At 35.2% G+C, this 27480-nt stretch overlaps 1 long non-coding RNA gene across 1 annotated transcript in view; it reads right to left on the bottom strand.

Moving 5' to 3' along the window:
• Nucleotides 1–6677: 6677 nt before the first annotated feature.
• The window catches only part of LOC143654795 (uncharacterized), a 57246-nt gene continuing 36443 nt past the window's right edge, over nucleotides 6678–27480 (bottom strand). The window contains exons 2-3 of the long non-coding RNA XR_013161962.1: nucleotides 26101–26152; nucleotides 6678–7214 (exon numbers count right to left, since the gene is read on the bottom strand). This is a non-coding gene — a long non-coding RNA (uncharacterized LOC143654795). The remainder of the gene's footprint in view (nucleotides 7215–26100; nucleotides 26153–27480) is intronic.

Here is a 27480-nt window from a genome sequence, read left to right as displayed (position 1 = left end):
GGACCTTGACCATTTTGGATAATGGGTGGAGGCTGGAAGATTTGCGCATACTTGATAGAAAATCCTAGATTGCTTTGAAGAAGTTGTGGGTTGAAATATGTCCATAATTTTGAAGAGGCTTTAGAAGAAAATGATGGTGTTATCAGAAATTGGAAGAAAGATGATCCTTGTTATAAAGTGGCAGAGAACTTGGCAAAATTATATTCTGATATCACATTGAAAAATAATTTGAATAAATTTGCTGTAGAGAACTAATGGGATAGATGGGTATATGGATAAGTAGATATATTATACAAATTGTCTCACATGACCATTGAGAGTGACAAATTCAAATTAGGCAAGCTGCAAATTGGGAACCCAAAACTCAAAATAGTGATATTGAACTCCTCAGGAGAAGCTTACTGGACGAAATAGAGATAAAAGTACTTTTTCCTGGCTGCCAAAATCACCAGTTCTCCCTTTAAGGCCTTCAACTAACTAGATGAAATCTCTCTCACTGCCAAAGTTCTTCTGCTTTGTTGATTGTACATATAATCAGCCATAAATGCTATCAACTGACTAATAATTTAAATCCACAAAATAACCTCAAAGTCACAATCAGGCCAGTACTTGCTGGACCAAAAACTGAATACCATAAAGCCAAATTGACACGTGAAATTAACCATCACATTTACCTTAAAAGACATCTGAGCAAAAAAGAGCCAATAAAATAAGCTAAAGGTAAAAGTCAATTTAGAGAGCTTAGACAAGACTGAGGAAAGTGGAAGTCATTTTGGGTTGAATCCAACTCTTCCTTTTATTTCTTGTTTTTGTTTTTTTAAAATTGAAATCTTTCTTTTCATGTAGACTCAGGAGTTTGGTGTTAAACTTATATTTTCCTTCCTTTTAATCCAGAATTGTACGTTGTATCAAGTACTGAGGTTCTGCAACATTTATTATACCGTCTCTCCCCTTTTAGTTTCATTGCATCTTCTACAGTTATATTTGTGTTTGTTTTGTTGCAATTTTGTTGCAATAACATCGTGCAGTTGGCTGGGTATGCTTCAGTTGCTTTTCTAGATTCACCCCTTTTCCTTCTCCGGCCTGCTCTCTAGGCCAGGAGGCTGACCTATAGAAACTACATCCATTGGCTTCTTTGCCGTGTAGATTTAGTTTCTGCCAATGAGGCTGGGGATCAGAGAGTAGGAGAATGAGACGATATTTATCTCAGAGTTCTTTCCCTGAGTTTTCATGGGTTATCTGATTCCCTCTACCCAAAATCAGAGCTCCTCTCACATCTGTCTCTTTACCACCCTGTTCCAGGTGTACTGTCTGTGTCTTTCCAGGATGCTCGATGACACACCTAGTATACTCAGGCCCATTTTTCATTGAACCACTCTGCAAAATTACTCTAAAACATCATTTTTATCATGTCATTTTCCTTATATATTAATACTCCACCAATATAAAACAAAATCTATTCAATGTTTCAAAGTTTCCCTCTGAGCTATGACTCCAGTTTCTTTTTATTATTCATTCATTTATTTATTTATTCTCCTCTTCATTTGCTGTATTAACATGATCAAAGAGGTTAAGAGCATTTGTCTGTTCTGTCATTGCTCCATTGCCTTTGGTATGTTACTTAATACTCACTGTGATTTAGTTTCTTGATCTCTAAAATGGTAATTATAATAATGGTAAGAGTTAAAACACCTAAATCTTGTGGTTAAAGATTAATTTAATGATTGGGATTAAAATGCTTAACACATAGCAAATAATTTAAAAATTATAACTGTTTTATCAACATAAATACTATCATTCAAACACAGTGAGACATCCCTGAATTTCTTGAAATGTCTAATTTCTACAAGTTTGCTAATGCCATTCTCTTTGAACTGAATACACTTCTTCTGTATATCCAGATTAACTTTCTTCCTAGTTCCAACTTACATGTCATTATTTATACTTCCCAGGCATAAATTCTCTTCCTCTGACCTCTATGACATTCTGTTTTAATATCTTTAAAACATTTATATTTGTGCGGCTTTGTATTATGAGATTTTGATAGGTAGTCTATGTTCCCTTATGTATTAGAATTTTTCTGAAAGAGGCAATTTCATCTTTTTTTTTAACTTATTTGCCATCTCATTGCTTAATTTATATTAATGACAGAGTAAATGGCTGTTAAATGAATAGGTGAAAAAATGAATATATTAAATAATTGTATATTCTTTTGACTTAAGATTCTATATAGATGAAAACCAAATTTATGCACCCATATTTTAACAATAAAATCTCAAGCCTTCTTTTCCTCCTGTGTATAGTGTAGCTATCATGAGATCCTAATAACCAGTGCATTTTTAAAAACATTTTAGACTGAAATAAATTTCAGACTTTTTGAGGACAATTGCAAAAATAATACAAACTCCATACATAGAACTCTAACATACCTCCAACCCAAATCCAGAAACCTTTGTTTTCTCATATTTGCCATATCATTCTGTATATCATTCTATCTAACCATCTAATATCTATCAGGTATCATCTATCATTCCATTTATGTATCCTCTAAATATCTGAGAGTAGTTTGAATGGATCATCCTCCTTGAACACTTAATACGTCCATGTATATTTCCTAAGAGACAGGATATTCATTTGTGCAACCACTTTAAGAATAGTTATCAAGTTCAAGAAATTTAACACTAATATATAGCTTACAATCTATAGCAACAATTTTTTCATAGGTCCCATTGAAGTCCTCTTGGGCATTTTCTCCACCATTATCAAATCCTGTCTTGGATTATGTATTGCCTTTAGTTGTTATCGTCTTATTGTCCCTTTAACTTCCCTTCCTTTTTAATATTGGAATCACATACAATATTGAATATTTCCATCCCAAACACTCCTAAGCATGCAGTTCAATTGGATTAATCTTACCTATAGTTGTGCACCAACCTTACCACCATGTCTTGCCAGATGCATCTAAACCATGCTCAAATTAGCCTAACCTCCACTTCCAGTAATAATTGGTCAATGTTACCATTTATGTATTGCACCTAGTTTATGGTCCTGGGCAGATTCTACTTCTGGTAAGCTGATATTGGCTGTGTTTTTTTTTAATTCACCTGTCTTTCCAGAAATGAGGGTGATTTTTTTTTCCTATGATCTTGGTTGTCTGATGGGTCTAAGAAAAGACTTCAATTTTCAATTTGTACAGTTTTTTTATTTATTATAAGACAGGAGTGATGAGTTTCAAGATCTTTATATATACAAGAGAAAACGGGAAGCTTGTATCACTTCATTGGCTAACTAAATAAATGTTGAATGAATAATTGAATAAATCATCTATTCCTTTTGATATACTATTATAACTAGATTTTTCAAAGTCCAAACACTCAGACTTCTACAATCAGATCTCAAATTCTCTTCTCTAACTTCTTATGTTCTTAGTTGTCATAGATTCCAATAGTTTCCTTATACAAATTAGTCCCTGTAAAACGTTGAAATGTTAATTTTACCAAGCTTTGCTGAGAAAAATGACAATAGGGCTAACAGAATTAAGTTTTCCAGTTAGATTTTTGCCTAATTGTTTAATTTTGTTTGTTTTGTTTTTGTTTTGATAAGCAGAACGAGCAGGTCAGAAATAAGATCAAAGTAATAAGAGAATAGCAGATTTTGAGATCTGAAGATATTTTTTCAACTATGGTAGATTTTGAGATCAGAAGATACTTTTCAACTAACCATTGTATATAAAGCTTAAAATATTTTAAAAAGGTCTTTTGCTTCTTTCTTAAATGTGTTGGTGCACTCTGCAATGCAACAATCAAAAAACACTCAATACATTTAGAAACCCACATGAAAATACAGTGTTTGTTGAATCACCATTCCTATAACGTTTTTACATTCTATTTTAGCTCTAAAGCTCTCTTTCTTCTCTGGGACCTGGACAGTCCCTTAATAGTTGCTTGTGGTTTTGTTGTTTATTAAATATGTATTATACAACATTTTCCCTTATGGGGGTGGTATACCAGGCTCTTGGTTCATCCCCACCTGTGTTTTCACTTTTTAGCTGTGTCAGTCTCACTGGCTTTCAGACCTGGAATTTCTCATGCTGAAACTATTTCTTCAACATGAAAAATAAACTCTTTACTTCATACAGAAAATGAGTATGATAATAATTAAAATATAGAACAGTCCCTTTCATTCTCATTGTACATAAAAATGATTAAGTCATCACTTAAGAATTAAATGAAACATGCTAAGTATTTGCATTCCAAATGTCCAATTTTGAAAGTGTGAGCATTGCTATGTAATTTCTATAGATTTAACCACTTAAAAAGTTCCCTTAAGAAATGATCCACTTATTTGATATTCCTTTCTTTCATGGAACAATCTGTGCTGAATACTTACTACATGAACATTTGTTTTATATTTGCAATGCCGTATACTCTATTATAAAACTGTATGTGTACTCATTCTCAGAAAAGAATATATGTATGCACATACATAGGCCTATATGCAAAAATATAAATATGCAGTTATATAAGTATGTAATGTGAATTTAATGTAAATACGACTCTAATTTTCATGTACATTCTTAAAGATCTTTTTAAGAATGATTGAAAATATTTATATTATTGTATTTAAATTTTTCTCTTCTACATTCATATTTGATCCATTTTCTATTTAGAAATTTAGCATACCAGGAGAGAATATTTTACGCTAGGCATATTAATTACTTTGTACCTACTATTCCTAGTTGAAATGTTACAGTTATCTTCTCCTCAATGCATCTGGTATTATTTTTACTCTCTTCATTTTCATCATTATTCTCACCTTAGTTTCTCCTTCCAAACGTTCACATCTCATTCTACATGTTCCATGTAATTGTTTCTCTATTTGATACAGTATCATCTTTCAAAATTAAATATATATTACGTATGTGTCTCTGATTCATGTGTCTTCAAATACTTTTATGTCTTATTTCATTGTGATTTTCGAAAGTATTATTTTTCCCAAGTTGTAAAATTGGTCTAAAGAAGAAAAACACTGGGTAGTCATAATTGGAGAATCATTTGCTTGTATAAGGAAGGAGATTTACAAATAAGATGCTTAGATGTTTTCATAAATCATACAGTTTGAAAGGGATGTTGTCGCCTTATTATAAAAAGGGGTTTTAGCTATCATTTTTCTTTTTTTTATGTAAACAGTGCAAATATTAAAGTAGGAAATACTTAATTTTAAAAAACCTTGTGAATTTTACTAGCTAAATTCGGGTTAAATTCTCACTGACATTTGTCCAATAACTGTTTGTGTAGGTACTCTTCTAGATAGAAAAAACTAAAGAAGAAATATAAGAATAGAAAAAGCACAGGAATTAAATTTGAAGGTAGGTGAATGGAACCTGAAAGAATAATAATGATTAATTTTCTGAGTGGATTCTTTTGCTAGACACTGCACTAAATCCATTCCCTTTGTTGCATGCTTACAGTATGAGATGAGAACTGTTTAATCCCTGTTTTATGGAATAGGAAATTAAAACATCTAATGATTAAGATATTTTCCAAGGGTCAAACAACACATGAGTGAAAGCCAGAATTGAGGGTGAAGCAGTTTGACTCCAGAGGCTACACTTAAACTGTATGCTGTGCAGCTTTATCAAGGTAAATTTAATAATGTTATTTAATATAGCAGTTATTCACAATTACTTTCTGGAATGCTTCTATGCTGGTATGAAGCTAGTATTCACCCTAGAAAAGCCATGTTTTAATCTTGATCCAGTCTTGTGGGTCACCTGTTACTTTTATTCCTGATTCAACAGTGTAAGGTGGAAACTTTTGACTAGATGATCTCCACAGAAATGTGACATGCCCAATTGAGGGAATAACTGCTCGATTAGATGGAGATGTGACTCTTTCCATTCAAGGTGGGTCTTGATTAGTTTACTGGAGTCCATTAAAAGGGAAACATTTTGAAGAAACCTCAGAGCAGAGGCAGATGCAGATGCTTGGAGAGCGGTTGCGTCAGAGCTGGCAGAGCCAACACAAGACTCAGACACTGGAGATACAGCCCCCAGCAGACATCGCCATGTGCCTGGCCATGAGATGCAAAACAAACCAGAGCCCAGAGTTGTGTCTCAGAGGAGCTAAGTGAAGGCCCACAGATGCTAAGTGAGGAGCCCTACAGGAAACAGAGGTTGAAAACAACAGAGCCCAGAAGCAAGGGATCAGCAGATGCCAGCCATGTGCCTTCCCAGCTGACAGAGGTTTTCCGGACAGTATCAGCCCTCCTTAAGTGAAAGTAACCTCTTGTTGGTGTCTTAATTTGGACATTCTTCATGACCTTAAAGCGATAAACTTGCCACATAATAAATTTCCTTTTTAAAAGTCATTCTATTTCTGGTATACTGCTTTCCAGAAGCATTAGCAAACTGTATTAGTTTGGTCCCTGATCCCTCTCATTTCTGTCATACTAAAATTATTTCACTTTCTTTAATGCTCAACCGTTTTTTGTAAAATAATCCTTGATAACCATTATGCAAAATGTTCAAGCTATTGCTTATGTATCAGTATCCCCCTTGTATGCTATAAGCTCATTGAATGCCATCAAATTTTCTTATCTATGTTCAAAATACACACCAAGGTGCATCATACATGGTTATCACTCAGTAAATATTTATTTAATAGATCAAGGGAGACTATTTTGCTGAATCAAGTAGCCTATTTTTACCTGCCGATATCATTCTCGATATGTCACCCTCCAACCTAGGAAAGTCATAAGCTTATTTTCCATTTATCTGTTTAAAGTTAATACTTTGATGCTTCAGCAATTCCTGCTGAAAAATGTAGCCTAAGAACTACAGATTGTAAGATCCTGTCTTAGTTTCCTGCAGTTTTTACGATAAATACCGCACACTGGTTGACATAAACAACCACAATTTATTCTGATGTGTGATAAATCAAAATCAAGGTCTTGATGGGTCATGCTTTCCCCCCAGGTTTGTAGTTTTCTCGCTGGTGCTAGCTTGCCATAACGCTTGGGGTTCCCTGGCTTGCATCGTCGCCTCTTTCATATGCTGGTCTGTCACATTAATCTTCTCCGGTGGATATCTCTGACATCTGGCATATTCTGACTGACTACATCTGAATTTCCTTTGCTTATTAGGACTCCAGTCACATGGATTAAGGTCCGCCTTGATTTAATTTGTCCTCATCTAAACAGGATCTTTGGAGAACCTGTCCACAAGCAATTCAAAAGTAACCATTAGCATCTTCAAAGGTCCTATTTACAACTGGGTTCAGACCCTCAGAAATACAGATGAAGAGCTGAACATGTCTTTTGTGGGTAATATGATTCACTCCCCAACATCCCATACCGTATATGCTTCTTTTCATTTTATTGCTGCAGGAATTGAGAGGACGAAATTCTAGGTCTGGCGCTAAGTAGTCTAGTATTCTTAGATAAGTGATTTTTTCTCTCTAGGATTAGTTTGCCCATCTATAATTGAAAATTTGGAGTCAAGTCATTTAAGAGTTTATCTACTAGTTCTATAAATCTGTAAATTAATAGAGCATCAGGAGAAAATCTTGAGTAAGCTGCGTAATACTCTGCATACTTATATTTTGGCCACTATGCATGAACTACACACATTTGTAAATTTTCTTTTTTAGAAAACATAGGTTGTCCTTTTCCTTGTTCATCTATGAAACTGTATTTTTAGTACACAGGAATGAGCTTTGGCTGACGCGTCCAGAGAATGACAACAATAAGATCGATTGTATTAAGAACCTCATCTGCCTTTGATGGCGCAGAAGCTGTGCTGTATGAAAAAAAGAAGGATGAGCATCGTGGTCTCTTCTGGCTCCATCCAGTATTATCCTTCAATCCTGGAACATCCCTGTGATGTCAAGAGTAACAATAATAATAATTATATTGATAACAAACAATAATAAAATAATCATTACCAGTACTAAGCAGTTTGCATTGTTTCGGCTAAATGGGCTAATATATAATAATGTTAACTTTTAAAAAATTCTCCAGGAGAGTATTGTGGGAAGATGGCAGTGTAAGAAATACCAGGAATGAATCTTTCTATCAATCAACTATTGAACCGGCAGGAACTTTCTGAATCAACTATTTTAGAGCCTTAGAATCGAGTGGGACACTGAGCAGCATCCAAGGAACAGCTACAGGAAGAGTGGTAGGCTGCACCAAATGCTGCTGTGTTTCAGCTCCAGCGGATTCAACCCCAAATTCCTCAGGCTCGAGGTAGACAGCAGCGGGGTCTGTAGACCTGACTCCTGGTGTAGATTGCTGGTGCCAGGGTGGAAATAAAGACCTAGTATGGCAAAATCCAGTGACGTCTTGTATGGCTGCTGATCATTGCTTTTGATCAGCTGTTTCAGATCACCCAGTGCTGACCCTGAGGCAAAAGCCACAGAGCAGGATTAAAGACAATACCCTCCCTCAAAACTACAAAACACATTAAAAGGGCTGCACTCACCTGACAAGTGCCTAATCAAGAAAACACACCTTTTAAAGCCACAGGGGAAACTCCTGGCAGCCTTTCTGGCCCTTTCTTCACCATCTGTCCAGTGAAGTGGGAAGCCAAACTGCATTCCTAATACGTGTCCCTGGCCTTGCTCTGGTGGGTGCAGAGTAACGGGCATATTGGAGCTCTTCTATGTGCATGCCAATCAGCCAGCAAGAAGCCTAAAAGACTCACCTAGGAAACTTCTCTCAGGCTCACCATCCCAGAATTTGCATTCTAGGTGGACAAATTTGGGACAGTTAAAGCAATATAAGAAACAATTAAGTCAAAGCAGCCTGGGGCAATGCTCTCCTACTTTAAGTCATTCAATATAGCACCTAGGAGAGGGAAAAATTCTATTTCACAGGAAGCAATAGGTGCATTTGATTTCATGCAAATTGGGGCACTCCTAACAGTCTCAACAAGCCCAGAACAAAAACATTCTCAGAAAGAAAAGGAAGAGATTGTAAACTCTTATAGCAGACACATTTAGTCCAGAGTAGCAATTATTATTTCTGGATTTAGAGAGGCTGTTTTATATATGTATAATCTGGTATTTAGAGATAAGAATGAAGTCAATCAGGTCAGGATTAAGGTAATTCAGAACACAGGGGTAAGGGAGATGTTAGAACTGCAACTACCCTTTGAGATCAAAAGAAGAAAGGTTTATTTTTCCTGGAACCCAAATTTTTTCTATAGCACATAATCTAACTCAGCCTGTCTGGATAGCTCATTTGAACAATCGAAACACAAGGAGCTCAGAAGAAGAATGAGGGTCTTTAATCCTGAATATCTTAATGTAATGCCTGGATACATCCTGGGATATATTAAGCAGATAATCAAAAAGTATTGGCAAAGTCCCTTGAAGGATGAGAGAAAAAATATTAGAACTATTAGACTTTACCATCGGGGAAACCTTGATACTGTGTCAAACATTAGGGACACCCAAATAAATAGGCCAACCCCTTGATCTTGAGGCTTACTCTTGTGCAGCTTATGTATGGAGCCTAGAAGCTTAGCCTACCTATAAATATGTCTAAGAGTTATTTCTGGAGGACTCTTCTGTTGCTCAGATATGGCCTCACTCTCTCTAAGTCCAACTCTGCAAGTTAAATAATTGCCCTGTACCTTACATGGGACATGACATCCACAGGTGAAAGTCTCCCTGGCTGCATGGGAGATGACTCCCAGAGATGAGTCTGGCCCTAGCTCCATGGGATCAACAATGCCATCCTGACCAAAAGGGGGAAAAAAGTGTAACTAATGAAGTATCAGTACCTGAGAGAGTTAAAATAGAGTCAAGAGAATACTCTGGAGGTCACTCTTATGCACACATCAGTTAGAAGTTCTTCCTATCATAATTTGCCAAACCCCAACCAAAACCATTCCAGCCAACCCTAAAGAACACCTAGGACAATATATAAGATTCTATGAAGGTTCCATGCACCTGGGTAACTTTCCAGAAACCTACAATCTCCAGGTGGGTCCTGGACCAGATAAAATCCTGAAACCTAGAGGGGCCGGCCTCTCCAGACCATCGGCTAGTTCCATCTCCCTACCCCATATTATTGGCCCCTTCCAACATGAGAAAATTAGAATGGCCATTGCTCAAACACCCCCTAAAGAATGGGATAAAAAGAGTAAAGATGATGGTGGAGTTATACAGAGGAGGTAGGTTTAACAAACAAATTGCTGGATCAATAAATTGATATTTCTTTTAGCCTCCAGTATCTTAGAGCAGCTAGAAGTAAAAACCTAAAATTGTGAAATTGTAACCCATACCCAACTCTGAAATCTGTTCTACAACGAATTGTGCTGTGCTTTGAAATTTATTGCTTTTTTTTTTTATGTATATGCTATTTTTCACAAAATGGAAAAAAAAGTTGACTGTGATGATAGTATAGTAGCCCCTGAGATGATCATATGGTAGCCCATGACAAATTCTGGGATCTGTCCTGTACCTACTTGTTGAAGAGTGATTTGAAAACTATTGCTTTTTTTCTTTCTTGGCTTTGTATATATGTTATATTACTCAATAAAAACAAAAACAAAAACAAGAACACAGCATATCAAAACTTATGGGATGCAGTGAAAGCTGTACTGAGAGGAAAATTTATAGCCTTTGTTTCCTCCTTTACAAAAGAAGAGCTAAAACCAAAGACTTATCTGAACAACTGGAGAAATTAGAGAAAGAACAGAAAACTAATCCTAATGCAAGCAAAGGAAAAAAAATAACAAAGATTACAGTGGAAATAAATGAAATGGAGAATAAAAAACCAAGAGAGAAAATAAATAAAACCAAAAGTTGGTTCTTTGAGATCAATAAAACTGACAAAAGAGAGATGATGTAAGTATATAGAATCAGATATGGAAGGGGGGCCATTACCATGGAAACCAAAGAAACAAAAAAGACCATAGGAAGATACTATGTACAATTGTATGCCAGAAAACCAGACAACTTAGATAAAATGGACAATTTCATAGAAACACACTAATACCTAACTGACTAGAGAAGAAATAGAAGATCTCAACAAAGCAATAATTGGTAAAGAGAATGTCATTCATCATAAAACTCCCTACAAAGAAAGTCTCAGGACCAGATGGTTTCACAGTGGAATTTTACCAAACATTCCAAGAAAAATTAAAACATCTCTGCTCAAACACTTCCAAAAAATTGAAGAAGATGGAACACTACTTAACTTATTCTATGAAGCCAAAATCACCCTAATGCAGAATCCTGATAAAAATACCACAAGAAAAACAAACTACAGATCAATCTTGCTAATGGATAAAGATTAAAAGAATCTTATCAAAATGCTTGCCAATGGCACATTGAAAAAATTGTGCAACCATAACCAAGTGGGTTTTATCCCAAGTGTGCAAGGGGGTTCAACAGAAGAAAATCAATTAGTGTAATATACCACATTAACAAACTGAAGGGAAAATCACATGATCACTCAATTGATGCAGAAAAGGCATCTGACAAAATTCAGCATACTTTATTGATAAAAACATTTCAAAAAGGTAGGAATCAAAGGAAACTTCCTCACCATGATAAAAGGCATATATGAAAACCCACAGCAGACATTGTACTTAGGGGTGAGAGACTAAAAGCTTTCCCTCTAAGATCAGGAGTCAGGTATTGGTGCCCACTGTCACTGCAGTTATTCAACATTGTGATAGGAGTTCTAGCTAACAATTTGGCAAGGAAAAGAAATCCAAACTGGAAAGGAAGAAATAAAATCATATTATATTTGTAAATGACTTGATCCTATATTTAGAAAATCCTGGAGAAAAAAAAAACTGTGACAAAGCTAATTGAGCTAATAAATGAGTTCATCAAAATGACAGGATGCAAGAACAATATGCAAAAATCATTAGTATTTTTATACACAAGTAATAAGCTATCTGAGGAGGGATTAATGAAAAAAATTCCACTCGCAATAGCATCTAAAATAATCAAGTATCTAGAGGTAACTATAACCAAGGTTGTAAAGTATCTGTATACAGAAAACTACAAAACATTGCTCAAAGAAATCAAAGAAGATCTAAATAACTGGAAAGACGTTCCATGTTAATGGATAGGAAGGCTAACTGTCATTATGATGCAAATTCTAACCAAATTGATCTACAGGTTTAGTACAATAGCAATCAATTCTATTTTGTAGAGTTAGAAAAACTAGTTATCAAATTTATTTGGAAGGAAAGGGGTCTTGAATAGCCAAAAACTTCTCAAAAATGAAGAAGAATTGGGAGGACTTACACTTCCTAACTTTAAAGCTTATTATAAAACCACAATGGTCAAAACAGCATGATACTTGCATAAAGACAGATATACTGATCAAGGGAATCAAGTTGAGAGTTCATAAATAGACCCTCATCTCTACAGTCAATTAATTTTTGACAAGTCTCCCAAATCCACTCACTGGAACAGAATAGTGTCTTCAATAAATGGTGTTGGAAGAATTGGATATCCATAACCAAAAGAAGGCAAGAGAACTCCTAACTCACACCCTACACAAAAATTAACTCAAAATGTGTCAGAGACCTAAATAAAAGAGCCAATACCATAAAACTCTTAGAAGAAAATATAGAGAAACGTCTTCAAAACATTTTTTTGTTGTTGTTCACAATCAAGCATTTAACTGGAATCTTCAGGTTGCTCCAGGCCAAGCTCCCACACTGGGCAGCCAGCCTCTGTGTGTGTGCTTGGGAGGGGTCCAGGCACACTGATGGGGGCAGAGAGGATGATGGGTCTCCAGGCTTGATGCCCAGCATGGTCCTAGCATGGTGTGTCCAGCTTTACCATATCCTGGTGAGGAGTTTGAGGACAGACACAGATTCCTTTGTTGAGTGGGTTTTGCTAAAGACATTCCAGAACTTCAGTGTCTTGTGTCCAGCATACTTCACAATGGCCTCTCCAATAAGGGGACATGTTCAACTAGAGGATGTGGTATGGGTGCCCAGTCAGATTGCCAGCTGGGTCAGAACAGGTATTCCTGGACCAAGATCTGGTTCTGTGAGTAGCCATGCATTCTTATCTCATTGGCGTGCTTGGACTAGGCCAGGTTGCACAGTTGGAAGCTGGTGTCAATCCACTGCAGGCACTTCCCTGGAACCATGTTCTGGAGTGGATGCAGCAGTCGGCTATGCTGCTGTGTGCCAGCAGGCCATGCTGGTGTGGGGCCCATACAATGGCCTTCACAGCCACGACATGCTCTGTGTACTGCTGCACAAGACTCATGCTCGACTGGTTCCAGACCTAGCGACTGGAGGTAGTATCTTAGACCTTATCCCCAAAGCCCAAACAACAAAAGAAAAAAACAGATCTCTTCAACATTGAATGCTTCTGTGCTTCAAAGGACTTTGTCAAAAGGGTGAAAAGGCAGCTAACTCAATGGGAGAAAGTATTTAGAAACCACATATCTGATAAGGGTTTGATATCTAGAATATATAAAGAAATCCTACAATGCCACAATAAAAAATTATAAAATGGACAAAAGATATGACTAGACATTATTCCCATGAATAAATGCAAATCACTAAAAAACGCATGGAAATATGCTCATCTTCACTACCTATTAGAGGTATACAATCAAAACCACAATAAGATATTATCTCACATCCATAAGAATGGCTGCTAATAAATAGGAAACCACAAGTGTTAGAGAGGATGTGGAGAAATAGGAACACATTCACTGCTGGTTGAAATACAAAATGGTGCAGCCACTGTGGAAGATGGTTTGGGGGCTTCTCAAAAAGCTAAATATAAAGCCACATTATGACCTGGCAATTCCATTACTCAGTATATACCCAGAAGATCTGAAAGTAGGGATGCAGACAAAGATCTGCCCATGAAATTTCATAGCAGCACTATTCACAATTGCCAAAATATGGAAACCATCCAACTGTTTATCAATCGATGAATTTTTAAATAAAATGTGGTGTAAAGATATGATAGAATATTATTCCACAATAAGAAGCACTGAAATCCTGAATCTCACAATGACATGGATAAACTTTGAGGACATAAGGCTGACTGAGATCAGTCAGACACGAAAGGATAAATATTTATGATTTCATTAAAATGAACTAATTGTAATATGTAAACTCACAGTCAAAATGTTTAGAAGATAGGTTACCAAGGAATAGAATGAGGCTAGACAACGGGGAGCAGTTTCCTAACATGCAATGAACATTTAACTAGGTTTAACTTAAACATTTGGAAACTGATAGAGGTGATGGGAGAGCATTATTGAGATTAAAAGTGACATTGCTGAACTGTCTGTGAATGTGGGTGAAAGGGCTGGTTAGAGTCACGTATGTCACCAGAAGGAAAGATGGAGATGAAAATAAGGGAGCGTAGAATATAGCAAACCTTGTGGTGGACACCGTTTGTGATTTACTCTACAAATATAAGGCCTTTCATGAACCAGAACAAATACACAACACCTCTACAAAAAGCTAATAATAGAGTGATGTAGGGCAAAAATATACCTATTGTAAACTACAGACTATTGTTAACAGCAATATCTTAATATTCTTTCATCAATGATATCAATTGCACCACACCAATACTAGCAGTCAACAATAGGGTGTCTTATGTTTCTTTTTATATCTATTTGTTATTTTTCTTTTTGATGTAATGAAAACATCCTAAAATTGACTGCATGATGATTGGACAACTGTTGATGATACTGTGAGCTATTGATTGTATACTTTGATTATATGGTATGTGACTATTTCTCAATAAAATTTGCATTTAAAAAGGCAAAAAAAAATCCATTTTACTATGCTGCATAAGCAATGAACACTAAGTTAAACCATGCACTTCAGCTAATAATTATAAAAATGTTCTATCATCAATTGTAACAATGTTACACACCCATCCAAGGTGTTGGTAGTGGGGTGGTACATGGCATATATAATTGTTCTGTAAACCCAAAATCTCTCTAGTAAAGAAAAAAGATGCCCTCAAACAAGCAGGAGAAAAGAAATAATAAAGATCTGAGCAGAAATAATTAAATTAGAAATAAAAATAAAATAGAGAAAATAAACAAACATCTGGTTCTTTGAAAAAAATCAATGAACTGAAAAATCACCAGCAAGCTGACGGAAATAAAGAGGTCATGAATAATCAATAGAAAGAATGAAATAGGAAACATTATTATAGATTTTCTGGGGAATATTATCAGCAATCTAAATCTCAAAAGTCCAGCATATTAGAAGGTATGGAATAAGGCCTCAAAAATTGCAAAAATACCAAAACTCAACTGAGATGAAAAAGATAAACAGAATTGTCCCATGATTATTGCATAAATTTAATTTGTAATTTAAAAACTCACCACGCCCATATTGCTTCAATGCAAAACACTATGAGCATTTGAAGAAGTAAAACAATTTTAGCAAATCTGTAGCAGAAGACTGAACAGGAGGAAACACTTTGCAATTCATTTTATGAAGCCAATATTACCCTGACACCAAGAAAAGGAAAGACAGAACAAAAAGTGAAATTACAGATTAATTTCTTTCATGAATTTAGGTGCAAAAACCATTTAAAACTATTAACAAACAGAATCCAGCAGCGGATGCAAAGTGTTATATACCATGACAAAACAGGACTTATTCCAATTATGCAAGCTGGTTCAATATTTGAAAATAAATCAATGCAATCAACCACATCAGTCTGGTAAATGAGAAAAATTACCTCACTTGACAAACAAGTGGCATTCGACAAAATGCAACACCAATTCATGATAAAAATCCTCAAAAAGCTAGGACTAGAGGAGAATTACCTAAACTTGATAAGATGCATCTAAAAAACTTTCAGCAACTAATTTCATGCTTATAGTGAAAAAAAATGAATGCTTTTACTCTAATATCAGGAAAAATGCAAAAACATTCACTTTCATAACTTTCATTCAACATAGTAATGGATGTTCTAACCACTTCAGTTATTCTAGAAAAAGAAACAAAATGTATGCTGTTAAAAAGGTCCTAGAACTAAGAAGTGAGTTTAGTAAGATCACAGAATAAAAGTCCAACTAACATAAACTTAATCATATTTTTATGTTAACAAAGAACATATGGAAACTAAAATTAAAAATATAATTTATGGCTTCTTTAAAGAAAATGAAATGTTAGTATAAACATAACAAAACATTTACATACTGAAAAATTACAAAACCTAAAATTAGACATCTAAATAATTGGAAAGACATACTGTACTCCTGGATTAGAACACTCAACAGAGTTAAGATGTCAATTCTCCCCAAATTGATCTATAGGTTTCATGAAATTCCTAAACAAATATAAGTAAGAATTTTCACAGAACTAAGCAAACTTATTCTAAAATTTATATGGAAAGGCACAGGCCCCAGAACTGCTAAAAGGATTTGGAGAAAGAAAGAGTAAGGGGGAAGAATCACTTTTGTCAATATGAAGTCCTACTACAAACTTGCTGGAAAGGTGGCAAGGAGAGAGATGAGTGTAGCTATGAAACAGAAACAGGAGAAATCCTTGATTTGATGGAATTGTTTTGTATTTGGACTTTTGTTATACTGGTTGTGATGTTTTAGCAAAGTTTTGCTATGTGTCATCTTTGGAGAATTTGGGTAAAATGTACATGAAACATCTATAGTAAATCTTTTTTGTATGCTGTATGGCAGAGGTCACATTTCATTCTTTTTCCATGAGTATCCCATTATTGCAGCACCATTTGTTGAATTTTGTTTGTTTTTTCTTTCTTTCTTTGCTTGTTTGTTTGGGGAAGTGTTTGGGCTAGGAATCGAACCTGGGACTCCCACATAGGAGAATTCTACCACTGAACTACCATTACACCCCCTTATATTAATTTTTATAATTGCATGTGAATTTACAATTTTCTCAAATTAAAATGGCTGGCATCTCCTTGTCCTTTGGTTTATGGTTTCAAACAGCTTCCCCAGGGACATTTTCTTTCTGCATCTCCAAATGTCCATGTGTAAGCTTTTTCTGTATTGACTATCCAAGCATCTCTGTCAGCACTCCAAGCAACTCCAAATGTCTGCCTCTATGTCAGCTCTTTGCTTTCTCCAAAACGTTTCTCCTTTTAATGGACTCTAGCAAACTAATCAAGACCCACCTTGACTAGGCAGAGTCTTGTCTCCATCTAATCAAAAGGTCACATTTCCATGGAAGCAATCTAATCAAAATGGCACACCTGCAGCTGGGTGTGTTACATCTTCATGGAAACAACCTAATCATGAGATCCCACCCCACAATACTAAATTAAGATTAACAGAACATGGCCGCCCCACAAGATTGGATCAGGATAAGTAAAAATGGCTTTTCTGGGATATGTAACAATTTCAATTAGCACAATAAACCTTATTCTTTCTTCCCTTTTTCCCTATTTTATTGGAATTATTTCTTCTTTTGAGAATAAACTGATTATTTTTCTTGTATTCTCCATCTTAACATTTCTTGCTTTCTCATTAAACTTGATTATGAGTTAATTTTTTATCTTTAAATCTCTACACCTTCTTGTCTTCCTTCCAATAGTAATTATATATGTTCAAATTTTTCACATTCAAAAACACTGAGCCCAAGGAAAAAATAATGGAAATAGTCTTCAAAATCATATCTTCCTCTGGATTTGAAATTTCTCTCTCACCAAATTCTATTTACTCCTCTTGTACTGTATATATGGCCCCATCCTTAAGTTTTCACTGATGTTACAATCATTAAACTCACTAGCGACCTCAAATTGTCTAAGTATACATTAAAGTTTCTGCCAATTAAATTTTTCATTATCACAGACGTTGTTTCCCAAGCCAGCACTAAGCACATTATATTTTGTATTTAATCAAAAGAAGATATAACATGAAACTAATAAGGATCAGGAGATGCATTAGCAATGTATTAACATTGTTGAGTGACTGGGAAAGTAATATATTTTTATTGCAAAATTTTAAAACCACTGTATGTCTACACTCCAAATTCCCCTTATTCATAATTCCATTTCTTCTGGGTGGCATTGTCATGGCTTTCTGGGATGTGGCTAAAGGAAGGTTGACTTTTGGCTTCAGTGAGATATATTTAAGTGGCCCATAGCTACTTTACTCTATGGTACTTGTAGGCCATCCAGGTCTAGGGATGGCTTCCATGAATACTCCTGCCTCTCCCTTTGCCAAAGTACCAGATGTCATGATAAGAAGTACAAAACCAGAGAGCCTATTGACATATAAAAATGTTCTCTGATACCTGTTTCAAAATATATGAATTATATAAAGCTTGAAATGTGCAAAGCCAGAAGGTAGTCTTTGGAAAATTCTTCCAATAATCACATGTAAAATGTTATGAACAGAAGATTGGTTTTCTTCAAGGCACAGTAAAACCAGAAATTCCCTTAATAAGAATATGTGAAGTGACTAAAAGTTATGCTTTCTAGTCTTTCAGGAAAAAAAAGTATTGGAATGATATGTCAGGTAGTTAACTTTCTGAAAATTTGCTTTCCTGGATTTTTTTCAAGTTTGTGATAGTTGGGAGCCTTTTATTCAATATTTTATTTATCCTTTTCCTCATTCTAAATAAATATTCATTTGCATATGTGATTTTGCTTTGTTTTTGTTAAAGTGAGCAACCAAAATTATCAATATTCAGATGCCACAAGTCCTGGAACCTCCCCTGTTTATTCCAGTATTTATTTATACTTCACAGAACAGACATGGTTTTAGATTATCAACACCTCGGCTGGCTGCCATGCCTAATCTTCAAACGCATGGCTCCACTTCTGTGTTGATGATTTCAAATAAACATCTCTAGTCTGAGCTTCTCAATATGCTCCACCTGTATTTTCTAATGAGCAATGTTATAACCATGCATGATAAAGGACTGAGTGTGGAATAGTAGCTGTTGAGATTAAGGAAAAACACTTTGGCAGGTTTTTGTATTCTTCATATTGGAGCAAATCTGTAGGGACACATCTCTACTTGTAGCATACATAAAAAGTGTAGACCAGAGATAGGAAAAAATACATATATATAGAGAGAGACTGTGGTATCTAGTGATAAGACAAGTGAGATAAAGGTGAAAAGGTGAGAAGAGAAGCCAGGAATCTGAATATTATTAAAAACAGAAATTCCATACTTTTTAACTTCATGAATTGTAAAACAAAACAAAACAAAACAATCCCTTTATGTGTTCTATGGATTTTGGGGTTTGCTTTTCTGTATATATTTTGTTATTCATTTTTAAAGGATCTTATTTTTAATTTTGTTTTGTAGTTGTTATTAATATATTCTAGATATTTAATTCTTTTTACTTAAACTTTGCATATAATCATCCATTCTTTCACCTGTATATTTACTTTGCCGTTGGTTTTCGTTGAAAATATTCCTTAAACATTGCATTTTCATATAAAACAAAAGGCTACAAATGGAGCCCATTCATGGAGACAGGAATAAAGGCTGCCAAGCCATCCCTGTCTATTTTGACCTAAATTGGAAACATTTCTATGAAGATAATTTCTAGCTTATTTCCAGATACAGGTGTGATGAGTTTCAGAATAGATGACTCTTCAGCTAGGCATTGGCTGGGTCAGACCAGACAGGGTTATTGACTGAGAAAGGATTGCCTACTCTTCTTTCAACCGCTGCTGCCATCAGTACAGTGCCTAATGGACTTGACTAGACTAAGAGACCAGACTGGGTTCTGCGTGGGGCCAAATTCACTTCAATGAGCCTTTGTCAAATATGACACTTTTGCATTTCTAAAATTCAAATAGATTAGAAATCCTTTCCAGTTCACATTGCATAATTTAGAATGCCTTGCATCTGAACAGCATTAATATATACTCAAATACTTAATTTAAAATGTAGACTATATGAGCTTATCCTTTTTGCCTTGATAAATATATGCAATTTTGCATTGCTTTTTACCACCTGGTTTTCCAGTACACAAATTGCTCTATATTATCACCAACCTATTAGGTGTAACTTTAAGATACTGTACGTAAATGTTGACTGTAGAGACCCCAAGGTTCAATTCTTGCTCATCTCAAATGCTTCAAGATCCAATATAAAATGAGTCACACTTCATCAGTTTCTCATCCAAATATCTGATGCACCTAAACATCATTAATATTACAAAATGTGTAGATGCTAAAAATAAAATAATTTTCTTCATTTGATGAAGTGATTGAAGGTTACAATAGTGTTGCTTCTCTAAGGGAAAGAAAAAAAAAGACAACGAGGAGTAGAAGGTGAATATTTGGGCAGAGACCAGAGCAAAAAGAGGAAATTTCCTGTGGCTATTTAGAATAGAGTGTATATGTTTTTAATTTAATGAACACACATACTTGGAACTCCTTGGCTTGCAGTTTACTGTTAATAAAGCATTATACTATAAAGCCAATGAATGAGCTAAAGAATTCAGTGAGAATGGGAGGCTAGTATATATCACATATTAATCAACTTAAGTCCTTATTGGTACTGGCTGTTTCAATGCTGCCTCTCAGTCACTCTATAACAGATCATTAAGTTATTGTCTCAGTTTTCTAGACTTCTAAATGGGTAAGGGTTAAACAATGGGAATTTATTAGCTTAACAAGCTTAGAGTTTTGAGGCTGAGAAAAAATGTCCAGATGAAGGCATCAAGACAATACTTTCTTCCTGAATACCAGCTGCCTGTGATTCTTTGTTCCTCTGACACATGGTAAGACAGATGGTTGTATCTGCAGGTCTCTCCCTTCTTTTCTAAGTTTTGTTTATTTCAGTTTCTCCCTTCCATGGCGCGCTCTCTCTCTCTCTCTCTCTTTACATTCGGTTTATAAGGACTGTGGTAAGAGGATTAAGACCATTCTGGGCCACATCTTAACTGAAGTAACCTCATCTAAAGGTCCTTCTTTCAATAAATAGATTCACACCCATAGGAATGGGTCATTTTTTTCTTTTTCTTTTTTTTTCTTTTTTGGTGCATGGTCTGGGAATTGAACCTGGGTCTCCTGCATGGAAGGCGAGCATTCTACCACTGAACCACCTGTGCACCCTGGAACGGATTTTAAGAACATGTTTTCCTGGGGTACATTCAGTTTCAAACCACCGTAATTATGTTGTAGATAGAGAAATTAAAGTTTAGAAAGTTTAAATAATTTGTCAAGTTGCACAAATGGCTAGTGACCAAGCCAGTGTGTTACCCAGTTAAGGTTTTTTCACTTTTACCGCTTTGCCTCCAGAGACCATCAGGTTGATGTAATACGGGGGGGGGGGGGGGGGGGGGGGGCAGGAAATTGTGAGAGTGACACATTCAAGCATCTACAACCAATTTCCTCTTTCCTGATAGGAGACATCAGAGAAAAATTGTTATTCAGAACCATTGTTCCAAATATATTAAACTAAGGCTAAGCACATATATTCTACTTTTAATATGAACTACTTCTAATATTGCATTTATAAGATAATATATACAATTTTAACAAAGACTATCAGAATTTCTATATCATATTTCTATTAATTATATGTGAAAAAGTGAAATGGACATATAGAATAAAATATTATGGATATTGCATAAGCATAGTGGTAGTCTAATCTCCTGGTTTAGACATATTTTTCTTACTTAAAACATTTAGTTTAAAGAAAAATTAGCTTTTCCCATAATAACTTCATCAAGAATATTGACTACTGTTTTACAATTGAAAATATAGAAGAGACATATGATATTAATTTTATATTCAAATTGAAACATCTTTCTGAGCTATAATATTATTTTATTTAAGTAAGAAATGCTTGAACAAAAGCTTCCAGAGTATTATCTATTTCTGTATAGCATAGCTGAAAACTACTTCATGTTTCCCAAACAGAAGGGCAAATCAGCACATTAATTTTTTAAGTCCCTACTCCAAACAAACTATATGTGAGATAGATTACCTGTTTGCTTTTGGAGAGTGGGTTTTATCAAATAGACCCACAAAAGCAAGAGGTAAAGGAATGGCAGAGTTTCAGAAAAAAATTGGTTATGCTAAGAACACTTTTCTTAAAACCTGCCTGGTTATGCAGCTGTTAAAGCACTGGACATTCCATAGGGATTTGACTGAGTGGCAAGGGAGAGAGCACCTAGAAGTGTTTTGCCCTGAACAGGTCAGAAATTTCCCTTCTCACTAACTGTACTCTGAATTTGAGCAGAAGAAATGGTCTGAAAACAAGTTTAAGGGATCTAAGTTAAGTCCGCCTAAGCATAGATATGTATACTTGTTTGAAACATTTCAAACTGGCTTAGAAATTTGCAAAGCCTTGCCAAAAAAATCACTGAAACAGTTAAGAGTCTTCTTTGAAGCAGCAATAGCATGCCTGGGTTTAACTACTCTGCCACAAGCAAAGTGTGAAAAAACATATTTTAGGAAACTGGATATAACTCAATTGATAAACAGGTTTTCTTCCCCAAAATGCATTTCTAAATTTGGTCTTTAGAACTTTGAATCCATTTCTCAAAGTAGACAATGGTGTCTAGTGTGTCGAAGTTTGGCCACAGATACTTAATTTAATCCATATAATACAAAAATTAGAGTATCATTGAATGCTTTTTTTTTACTATACTAGAGCATCTGTTAGAAAATTTTTGTGCGGTGAAATCACGCCAAGTTCCAAAGAAGGATGCCAAGACTGCAGTTCAGGCGGGTGAGGAAGCAAGCACCCACCGGAGCCCACTGGCCATGGTGGTGGTCATTGGAAGTGGACTAGGGGTAGGTTAGGGCCTCTGAGAAGCCAAGCATGAAAGATCCTCCAACAGCTGGTTGAAGTAAGCTTCCTTCATGCAGTGGATGCTCTAGACACTAACATTTTATTAGACAGTTTAACTAAAATTCTGAAAGTGCCTTATTCGACGGGATTATATTTATAATTCTGAGGAATGTTATTATCCAAGAGCTATTTCTCCACTAGGTATTTATTCTGAACAATTACTTTGCGATGTAATTAAATACCACTTGGGAAGCTTCTCATGTTTATTAAGGCATTACATACTTAGAGACATTTCTTAAGATTTGAGAGGGAAAAATAGCATCTGGTCAAATGTTTTCTTTAGTTCTTAAGTAAATACTTTAGCCTGCTTGCTTTCTATGCACTAATATGATGAAACAAAATCATCCTCTGTAGTGTAGAATTCTTAGTAGATATTTAGAATGTATAAAAATAAATTGTGAGGGTGGGCCACGGTGGCTCAGCAGGCAGAGTTCTCGCCTGTCATTCCCAGTGCCTGCCCATATTAAATAAATAAATAAATAAATAAATAAACTGTGATACATATTTAATATGAGTATTTATGTAAAATTATCAATTAAGGAACATCCCCTAAATTGCCAGTTCTGAGAAAGAAATAACGTTATGTACACTGGGGAAAGGACTTCTTTCTTTCCTTCTTTGTTTTCTCTCTCCTGCCCACCTTTCCCCTCACTCTCTCTTCCTCACCCCCACCACCTCTCTCTCTCTCTTCTGTTCCTTCACACACTGTCATTCCAAAGACAATGATGGATCTCATCAGCTCTGTCCTAGGTGCTGAAGATGTAGTGATGCATTAGAGACGTCTCCCCTGGCTTCAACAGGCTTATAGCATATTGGAAAAGAAGGTTTATTAGAAGTAGGAAAATTATTAACAATAAAAAATGACCCATGAAATACAGGATGCATGGACTACTAAAAACTGGTTTCTGACTGTGGGTTTATATTTGGGATAACAGTGAAATTAAGGAAGTTATTGATTTAAGGAAATCATAGAGTCCACTTAAAATTGATATGGTGTTATATTTCAATAATGTTCCTTGTTTCTGTTCCAACTATTTTGTTTAATTTGGGAGCAATTTCAGAGAAAACAAAAAGAAGCTATCCAGAGTTTGGGGTTGATATGACATAATATTAAAAAAGAGTTGCAATTTAGGTCTCCCAGAAAAGTCTTTTTTTTTTTTTTTTTTTAGGTTATGTCCACAACCAACTATCTGCCTTTCAGGTGATCTATCAATGTGCCTATTGAGAGGTATATTCTAGGAAGCATAAAACAAGGGTCTTTAGCCTGTACAAGTGTTCAATATGTTGTTGCTAATGCCACATGTCTATGCTCTCTTACTCTTCTGGTGTATTTAGTTCTTAGACACATGCTGTCATCCCAGCAAATGGGATATGCTTGGGTATCAGCTTATGGATCTCTTCCACTAGTTTCCCCATATTTGTGTCATCCTCCTTTAAAAAAGAATCTGGAGGTGACCCAACTTACCTCATTGAATTACTCACTACTTTCTGCTCTTCTCTGACATTGTCAACTTCTCTTCTGCATGCAACAGATTTTGTGCCTGCTTCTCTTCACTTTTGGTAACTTATGATCCAGAATCTGCAATGACCTTGGACATGTGTTAGCCTGCCAATTGTCCCTTATGTCAGCTAAATTGTTGGAGTTGTGTGTACCTTTGAACCTGATCCCCATTAGCCTGATATGGGTGACTCTTTCACACATTAGACAACAGTTTGCCTGAGGAGACTATTACACTCTCTAACACTATTACACTCTTCAGTGTTTATACTATTTTTGAATGCAAATTTTGCTTCTCTTACCTGATATTTCTCATGTTTATGAAAAGTGCTATAATTATGTGTTTAAACTTTTGCAAGTATGATTATATTTTACAGCACTTTGCATTTCATGGTCATGCACCAGATTTAGTATGTAATATATGCATTTTCAATTGGGAAAACTATGTCATATTAGTTTTCTAGGGCTGCTACTTCAAATTACCACAAACTGGTTAAAATAAAATAGCAAAAAATATATTGTTTCACAGTCCTAAATGATAGAAATCTGAAATCATGGCTACAGGGTCATGCTCCCTCTGAAACCTGTAGCAAAAATCTTTCATTGCTTTTTTAAGATTCTCACATTTGCCAGTAATATTTAGAGTTCCTTGGCTTGTAGATGCCATCTCTACCTCCTTCTTCATATAGTCTTCCTACCTATGCATCTCTTCTTCCTTTCTAATAAGGACAGCATTCATACTGGATTAAGGCCCCCCCTTCTCCAGTATGACCTCATCTTAACCTAACTAATTATATCTGTAAAGACCCTGTTTCTGGATACTTTGGCCTGGGACTTCAACATATCTTTGCCGGGAGAGGGTCACAAGTCAACCATAACATATGTTAAAGTTCGTTCTCTTAGTTTGTTTAGGATACTCTATATTCAAGACGTCTAAAAGATCCTAAAGATACCTGGCCCCTTTAGAAACAAAACTGCTGCAAGCATTGATGAACTTTTTTATATCCTTCTTAATGCACCAGTTGCTTGCTTTGAATGAGGTAGATTATGCCTTGTCAACATGACAATATTGCCCCCCAAGGGTACAAAAATGTGTTAGTGGGAGAGGGCAAAACTCATGAGTTTTATATAAAAAACACAGATATTCTTATGGTATATAAATATATACATATAATTTTATCTGTGGTATTAACTGTTTTGGGAGTGATTAGATAAAATATTTTTCAAATGTTCCTTGTGGGAGGAGAAAATGAAGAAACAATGTTGAGAAACATAGGAGTGGATAATAGACCTAAGAAAACACTTCATTCCTTCTCTGTTCAGAGCAGCCAAGTCAATAACAGGTGACCCTTTAAGAAATGGCAAAGTTGAGAAAACTCTGAGCACCTCCTAGAGAAGATGTGGTTGACACAGAGAATGACAGTCAAGAAAGTATTCCTGGATTGCCAACTTTCTTCCAAAGCTGCATTTTTTTCAAGTTATTGTTTTCCCCATTTAATATCACATAACCTTTGTACAAACTGTTAAGTTTCAAAATCCATGTAATATTTGAAGCTACATTTATATTAGTTTGAAACAGCAATATTGGATTCAAATAAACATCTTTGTTGTCTCATGACTTAAAAATGCAGTTTAATCACAGTTTTCTCCAAGAGTGAATAATTTTCTCCAGAAATAATCCATTTCAGTCACAAGAAACTCGGCACGAGTCTCAAGGATCCTACATACTCCAACATGCAAGCATTCTTCACAATACAAGTGCAGTTACAGCCACACCACAATCATTTCAAAATAGTTTCTTTGGCTTGATGACTTACATTAGCTTCACCATTCATAACTTCTCCTCCTTTGGTGATGACTTCTTCTTTTCTGTCAACAAGATCAACTCACTTTATTACCTATAGCCTCAGAATCCTGGAACACTATGATTTTATATTTAAAATCATCTGGATACTCTCATTAATTGTTAATGTTAAATCAATTAAATGTTCTCTTCTAAAATCTCATCCACTTATTCTTTCTGCAATGTTTGACAAGTTTGAAAAATTCTTTAATATTCTTTAATTTCTGTTTTGAGGCACTACATTTTCCTTTTTATTTTGACCAACCTAAACCCTCTTTTGAATTCCCTGACCTGGATCTTAAACCTATTATACTTTACTTTCTGTCTATGAATGTTCTCACTATGAATTCAATATCACTCATGTGTCAAACTATATTAATGTAAGACATGCAAAAAGAGATGATATAACCCTGCCTTATAAAAATTCTAATACCATTTTTCCTAAATGTCATACCTATATTTCCAACCATTTTAGACATCTTACTTTTAAACTCTGTGAACATCTCAAACTTACTATACACAAACTTGACTCCTTGATCCTAAAATATACCCTTCTTCCCTCATTTTCTATCTTGGCAAATGGCACAATAACTACAAATTACCTTTCTGTTTTGCCTCTTCCTAATACTGCCACTAAAATCAAGTGATAAATTCAATTTATTTCATGCATACATTTCATTATTCCAGACTATAATGGTTTGGGAAACTTATTAATGTTAGTTTTAACTCCTGTTTTTTTCACTGACAACTTGTGTTGTCTTGAACAAGACAAATAACATCCTTGTACATCAATTCCTTATCAATACAATGGCAATAACCTTTAACTAATAGTGTGTTCTAAGAATTATTTGGAAAGAACATAACCCATACTATATGCTGAATACATTTTTAACATTTATTTTTACTGTGAAATATAACATATATTCAAAAAAATCAGTAAATATCCAAGTACATTTTAACAAGTAATTATAGAATAGATTTCAAAATTTGGTCTGGGTTGCAGATCCTCAATTTAAGGTTTTTCCTTCCCCAAAGATATTGGAAACTAAAATAAATAGCAATATAATGATTCAGCAGCCATACTCATTTGTTAAATTCTATCTTCTCGTTATAGCTCCTCCTTCTTCGATTGTTCTCCAACCTTTAGTGATATTTGTGTTATGCCCATTCTAACATTGTCATGTTAAAAAGCAGTGTCCACCATATAGGATGGGGGATGGAACTAGCCGACGTTCTTGGAGAGGCTGACCTCTCTGGGTTTCAGGACTTATCTGGCCGAGGAACCATCTGGAGATTACAGGCTTCTGGAAAGTAAACTTAATGCATGAAAATTTTCTTATGCTGAATACATTTC

The sequence above is a fragment of the Tamandua tetradactyla genome, chromosome 14 (assembly GCF_023851605.1).
Source record: "Tamandua tetradactyla isolate mTamTet1 chromosome 14, mTamTet1.pri, whole genome shotgun sequence".
In the NCBI taxonomy this organism is placed as follows: Eukaryota; Metazoa; Chordata; class Mammalia; order Pilosa; family Myrmecophagidae; genus Tamandua; species Tamandua tetradactyla.
The sequence above is the reverse complement of the archived record's forward strand: the minus strand, read 5'-3'. Positions and strand labels throughout refer to the sequence as shown.